The 7,359-nt window shown below is 32.5% G+C and overlaps 1 long non-coding RNA gene across 1 annotated transcript; it reads right to left on the bottom strand.

Moving 5' to 3' along the window:
• Window positions 1–93: 93 nt before the first annotated feature.
• Window positions 94–804, bottom strand: LOC132743312 (uncharacterized). The gene is made up of 2 exons (XR_009627560.1): window positions 669–804; window positions 94–485 (listed from the first exon to the last, which is right to left on the bottom strand). It is a non-coding gene; the product is annotated as an uncharacterized LOC132743312 (long non-coding RNA).
• Between the last annotated feature and the right edge of the window lie 6,555 nt (window positions 805–7,359).

The following is a 7,359-nucleotide window of genomic DNA, read 5'->3' as shown; positions in this document are numbered from 1 at the left end:
TTTGCATCACTCGAAACACTTCGGATGGCCATATTTCACACATACAGCTGAAATTCATTAAATGCATGCCTTTTTCTTAATTTAAAAGTCATAAAAAGCAGGAAAACAACATCTAATTTAACCTTCATAGCTCTATATGTGAAAATTAGCATTCTTCTAAAGCTGTATCTCCTAGAATAAGTAGGTGTAATCAACACAGCAGACACAGCACCTTTAATACATTTCACAAAGAATTTCTGGAATTTGAGTTACCTCCCCTTTTTAAAGCTGACTTTCTGGCACTGTGTTTAATATTATTATGAAATTTCATCATCATTGTAGTCAGTGTGTATTCTAGAGTATTTACACAAAGTTTAATGAGAAAAAACAAGCATTGAAAAAATTTCATTTTACCTTAAGGTAGCACTCCACACTAAATTTCAAGTTTCTGCCGTCAATGTCCTACAAGCAATATGTCTGATAAATCTGATCCCAAACTACACAACCTGGAAAAAGAAAACACATTTTGTTAAGAACATATATGTCCTACCATTGCAAATATGTAATGAAATCATCCCATATGCAACAGTCAGGCAGTTAAAAATATTCCAATTCATTCCGTAAAAGCCAAAAATCTATAGTGGTCCGAGACCCAAAATAACATTTTTCGTCCCTTCGGCAAAAAATACCTGCAAATATACGGTCTACAAAAACTCTGTCACTACTTTAGCAACTCCCTATGCATGCAAAATATCACAAAGAAATAGGTGCTTGGCCTTGTAGATTTTTTGCTATTGCTGAAAGTTTGTAGCCCCCTGTAAAATTACTTGTTTTCACCGAGCATGCTGTTTAAAAGCAATGTTTACAAACAATGGCGACCTTGACATCAATAATTATCAGCATGTGATTTCTAACCATGTTTTCGAATTTGCCAATGATCATATTACATGTCACAAAAACAAATTTCATGCTGAAAATGCATTTTAAAGACAAACAGTCATTTAAATCCACAATAGTCACTATATCAATGAAATCCTCCCTGGCCATTCGAAGCTGCGGCTTCATTTAGTGTGGTGTGCTGCCTAAGTGACGGTCGGCGTCACATGTTTTTAACATCTCGTGATAAAGGCAATTAAGGCTAACTGATACAAAATTAGAGGTGTTGCAACCGATTTGTTTGATTATGATAATATTGTTTATTTGCCGTCTTTAGTAACGATAAAAAGAAAATTTCGAAGTATGTGAAATGAGCAAACGTAAAAAATAACGCTTAACGGGTAAATGTCCATGCACGCTTTTAAATACATTCGCGATTCATGTAATATAAATCCGTGATGTAACTTGTATAGCAATTATCGATTTATAAAATGATGCTTGTACGTGTTTATTTTTGTTCATGAATACAGATAAAATCTTGCTCTTATGATTTTGTTGTTTAAAATTATGTTTTTTTTCCTCATAATGCCAGCCCGCCATGTCGAGCCGGTATTACGTTAGGATTTTACCGAGGAAACAATAGAAAATAACATAAAACTCAAAATCAATCCAAATTCTAACAGACTATTGGCTTGATTCACCTGTTTGATATGGACCCAAAATGCAATTATCCAACCAAATTTAAGCTAACATAACGACTTTAATCCTTCCATTTTATCGCCAGTAATGTAAAAAAAAACAAGACTTAGTATTGTTTGAAGCGCAATGTTATTATGATGATACAAATGTAAGTTTTATGATATCGTTATAATTGATCATATTTTCACTGAAGTTTTGATTTGCTTCATTTTACATGTTTCCTCGTTTAGTTTTTTAAGATAAGTGTTCATCTGTTGTTCGAATTTTTGTATTTTGATTTTGAATATTTTTTTGGTCATTTTACTTTTTCTATTATTTAGTGATTTTACTCTCCGATGTGGCTTCCGTATTGATTTTCCCACAGGCTTAAAAGGTTACCTTGTACTTTCTGGAAAAATTTCTAGCCGAGTTATGACCGTTGAATCACAATGTGTTTTGTACTGTTATATAATTTTTGTGTCACCTGCTACGCTGTATCTGTAGCATGCAAATGGCTATCATGAGGCGACACATGTCTTCATTAAAGGCCCTTGTTATTAAAATCATAGTACACTTTTCTCAAGTTGTATTTTCTTGAAATATGCTGGCTCATCTAGATGCATGCACCTTTAATACAAAAAAGACGTCGTTTGACTGTGATGCGGCAATATTTGACTCTAAAGCGGTAAAACACAATACAGTTATTATTTATGATACAAACTGTATCTACGAAATGAAATATCATACTCGTTTAGTAAATTATAGAAATACTTGCTAACTCATACTGAGCTTAAATGAACAAAATTTAAAGATATTGCTTTTTATGAAGATTATAATAGTTTTTTTTTTTCAATTGAAAAACTCATAATGCCATATTACGTTAAGATTTTACTGAGGAAACAATAGAAAACAACATAAAACTCAAAATCAATCCAAATTCTAACAGAATATTGGCTTGATTCACTGTTTAAGATGGACTAAAATTTCAACTATCCAATCAAATTTAAGCTAACATAGCGACATTTATCCTTCAGTTTTATCGCAAGTAATAATAATAAAAAAAAACATAAAAAAACAGCAAGACTTAGTATAGTTAGCAATGATATTATGATGATACAAATGTTTGTTTTATGATATCGTTTTAATTGATCATATTTTCACTGAAGTTTGATTTGCTTTATTTCACCTGTTTTCTCGTTAAGTTAATTAAGATTAGTGTTCATCTGTTGTTTGCATTTTTGTATTTTGATTTAAAAATTGTTTTCGAGTCGTTTTACTTTTTCTATTATTTAGTGAAATCCCTCTCCGGTGTGGCTCCCCTATTGATTTTCCCATAGGCCTAAAAGGTTGCCTCGTACTTTACTGCAGTGTTTTTGGAGGATTTTTAGCCGAGTTATGACCCTTGAATTTTGTACTGTTAATAACTCTTGTGACTCCTGCTACGCTGAATCTGTAGCAGGCAACATCAGTGATGGCCTTAGTAATTAAAATATCATAGTACACTTTTTTAAAGTTTGATTTTCTTGAAATATGCTGGCTTATCTAGAGGCATGCATCTTTAATCCAAAGAAGACGTCGTATGACTGCGATGCTGCAATATTTGACTGTAAAGCGGTTAAACACAATACAGTTATTATCTATGATACAAACTGTATCTTAAAAATGAAATATCATACTCGTTCAGTAAATTATAGAAATACTTGCTAACTCATACTTAGCTTAAATGAACAAAATTCAAAGAAAAAAGTTTTTTTATGAAGATTTTTTTTTATTTGAAATACTCAATCGTCATCAAAATTTATGCCATGACGTCATGACAATATCTTTCACGTGTACTTTAAATTATCTTTAAATGTATATATTGATTGGAGTTCGATGTCATTTCCCGAAATTCAAACAGTGTGATACAACTTGTATCTAATTGATAGTTTTTATTTTTTCAAAAAAAAAAAAAAAAAAAAAAAAAACAAAAAAAAAAACAACACAAAAAAAACAAATAAATAAATAAATAAGATGTAATTAATACATAAAATTTTTGCATACGACAAATCATCCTGGAGAAGAGTAATTAATTATCGACAAAAACATCGAAGGTCACATTGAAAAATAGCAACAGCTTTTTTTCCATGAAAAAAAGGGTAAGGAAAGTTCTTTGCATATTCAAGACATTTTCAACCGGAAATCGTATAAATTTACCTTTTCATTGGCAGCCTTAAGTTTGGATAAGAACGGATGTCCTATGAGCTTAATACTCTCTTAAAAGTTCATCTACATACATCATTCCATTACTATATAAAATATGCATCTCCTTCGTAAAATAAAATTTCTGATAAACTTTAACTTCTGTCATATATGTCTCGTATCTAAAGGCGCTATCTCTATCCCTAAGCATCCCTGTTTTACAATATTTATTTCCTCATATCATGTCAGTTCCTGTATTAGATGTATTTAAATGTAAAGGTGACTTACTGGTTCTCCGCGTTACATCGTATAGAGGAGAACCATTGTCTAACTGTAACGGATTACATAAACCCGTTTTGAAGGCTTGAATGTATTCAAGCATACATGTGTATTTCATACACGGGTATATATACCCGCGGCAGAGTATGAAAATCAGTTCTAGCGATATTTCTCTTACGAGATCACCAGCATGGAAGATTTAGATAGAGTTGTAGAGGACAAGGTCAAGGCGTCCTTGGAAGAACATAAGGAGGATATGTTGAAGGAAATAGGCAGCCTTTTTGAAAAGATATTGGCAATTCTAGTAGCAAATTTTCTAGTATGATGATTAACAGTGAAAAGAAATTGATGAAATTTTAACAAGAGTCGTAAATTATACGTTATGTATGTGTGAAGACAAGAATAATTTTAGATAAATGAATTATTAATGTTTTCTGAAGAGAATATCTCGGCAAATGTTTCGTGAAACATGTAGACCAGTATTTCCCAGAATACTGGAGTTACTGTGTAGTCATGTTTGCACGGGTTTTCCGTTTTTTAACTGTATCATTGACAGTAGACAGTTTGATATGGTATATTTTTGCTTGTTGGTATTTGTATTGGATCTTAATGAAAGACCGAACGGACGAAATTTTAGAAAAAAAAAGTAATCATTTCCTCTGGAAATAATAAACGTTCTACAGATAAAAAAATTTGTGTGAATATATAGAAATTAAATTCGTCGATAATTTTAATTCATAATAGCATGTTTATTGTTTTTAAGATTATAAAAGCATATAGTTTTTGATAATGTTGAAATTCGCTGTGTTTTCAGCAAAAGAAATGATGCTCGTCGACTGAAGCTTATAAAACTTGCGGATATAGCTGAGTTGGGTCAGAGAGTCGTTCAGGAATATGAAGCCAGTCCTTTAGCGAGAGACTCAGACGATGAAAAACGTATCTTTAAAGCGGAAGCGAGGGCTTGTAAGAAGTACAAAGCAGAGAAATAAAAAAACTAAGTCTGCACGTAACTGGCCATACCGGAAATAGCGTATGTTTACAGAGACCAGTCCCGGAAGTCAACAATTGGTAGGCCGTCAAGGGCGTGGACCAGGGCTGTGCTTTGCATGTGGCAAACCGGGGCATTGGCGAGGGGTGCCGGAATGCCCAGAAAGGAATACTAATAATAAGATAAATAATGATTTATTTACATGCGTAAACAGAGAAAATATTTATGATGGCTGTTGTGATAGTAATTTATCAAACAGCGAAGGTGATGTATTACATATACCATATTTAAATGAGAAATATGTTGAAGAATATAAAATATGTCACAGTTACAATTTGTAGAGGAGCAAGAAGACACAGTTGTTTCGGCAGTAGGTAGGTTAAAAAATTGTGTAAATAAATGTAAAGAGGCATCGGATAGTGCATTTATTATTACGGTTGTTGAAAAAGGTTATATGTTACCTTTGAAGGAAGTACCGCCAAGCGTAGTACTTAGAAATAATAGGTCTGCAAGAGATAATATTAAGTTTGTAGAAGAAGATATAGAGCGTCTTTTAACTGGATTTCTTAGGTGTAATGAATTGAGTAATTTATTGTGTAAGGATGTTGAATTCAAAATAGATCATATTATTTTAAAGATTCAAAAAAGTAAGACCGATATTTATCGATCGGGTAAAGAAGTTTTAATAGCTAAAAGTTGTTTGGTTGCATGCCCGTATTCAATGTTACAGCCGCTCATTTGTCTGTTATTTCAGATAGTTATCTTTTTAAGCCTGCGTTAAGATCAAAGGGTAAATCATCACTTATTAAACTCAACAAAAAATTAAGATATACAAGGGCTAAAGAATGCATTGTGAAAAAGCTTAAAGTAGTTGCTCCGTCTCTTAAATTAGGAATACATTCGTTAAGAGCAAGTGGTGCTACCATGGCCGCAAACGCTTCCGGCGTTTCTGATAGATGTCCCTTCAACGTCATGGCCGTTGGAAAACAGACGTAGCAAAAGACGGGTATATTGAAGATTCTGTTGAGAAGAGATTATACGTTACTTAATCATTAAAGATGTAATTAATTATTGAATTTGAATGCAATCGGCACTAAACTTTGTATGTCTATAAAATAACCTCGCTACAATGCACACCATAGTTGTTTGTTTATTGTAATTTAGAGTAAGACTTACTGGTTCTCCGCGTTACATCGTATAGAGGAGAACCATTGTCTAACTGTAACGATTACATAAACCGGTTTTGAAGGCTTGAATGTATTTAAGCATACATGTGTATTTCATACACGGGTATATATACCCGCGGCAGAATATGAAAATCAGTTCTAGCGATATTTCTCTTACGAGATCACCAGCATTCAAATTCAATATTTATAATGTTATAAGATTATGTTACAGACATAATTAAGCAAATTGTTTTATAAGGGAAAAAATACAATGTTAGTGAAAACATTTATTGAATGTATAGATTTATTTCAAGTTTGTATATGTGGAACAGAACATGTTTTTTGATTAAGGAAAATATATTGATATGTTTATATTCGATATGTACGTTAGCATGTCTGAGCACGGTCCGTTGTCCAATATTCCGAGGAATAGTCTGAGGAGGATCACTTTTGTGTTTCATCCGTGCATGCCCACGGATTCTACGGTTCCTCTTATATTTCAAAAAGATAAAAAGGGGTTTTACGCAGGCGGCCAGTATTCCTGTGACGAATATACGATCGAACCTGTTAAGTTTTGTTTAATTTACATTTTATCTTGGACATAGTACAACAGTTTTGATTGTGATATGCTTTATACATATGTATTTCTCATTGTGATATTTCCTCCTGTTATAACGATCTCGTAATAAAATATCCTCGCTACAATGCACAACATAGTTGTTTGTTTATTGTAAGTTAGAGTAAGACAAATTGAATAAAACTCAATACTCAAACTTAAATGGTATTCGCATTCAGTATTATTTTATTGAGAACACCTCAAGGTAACCCCTCCCTAATCTCACAAATTCTCAGTTAAACTTAATTTACTCGAAATTGACTTTATCTGAATACCACTTTACATAATAGTTGAGGACTGTGTTGAACGTTAGGCAATTATATGGGCTTTACTTAATTAGATTGAGTGAAAGTATCGAGAAATGACGTATTTAACACAGTCAGGTCTTGGATTGGATACTATACATGCACATGACCACACCCGTTTTTGTTTGATAAATTAGATATTTATTTACATTTCTAATGCTATTCATTTGTTCTTTTTTGTTTTAGAAGAAGTTACTCAGTGCAGAAACAGCCGTTTGTATATTTTATACTGTATTAATATAGATCGTGTTACAGGCATTTAATATAATTAACAGCCAGGATAAGCGTCTC

This window comes from Ruditapes philippinarum, unplaced genomic scaffold (genome assembly GCF_026571515.1).
Source record: "Ruditapes philippinarum isolate M1 unplaced genomic scaffold, ASM2657151v2 ctg14674_1_1_1_1, whole genome shotgun sequence".
In the NCBI taxonomy this organism is placed as follows: domain Eukaryota; kingdom Metazoa; phylum Mollusca; class Bivalvia; order Venerida; family Veneridae; genus Ruditapes; species Ruditapes philippinarum.
The sequence above is the reverse complement of the archived record's forward strand: the minus strand, read 5'-3'. Positions and strand labels throughout refer to the sequence as shown.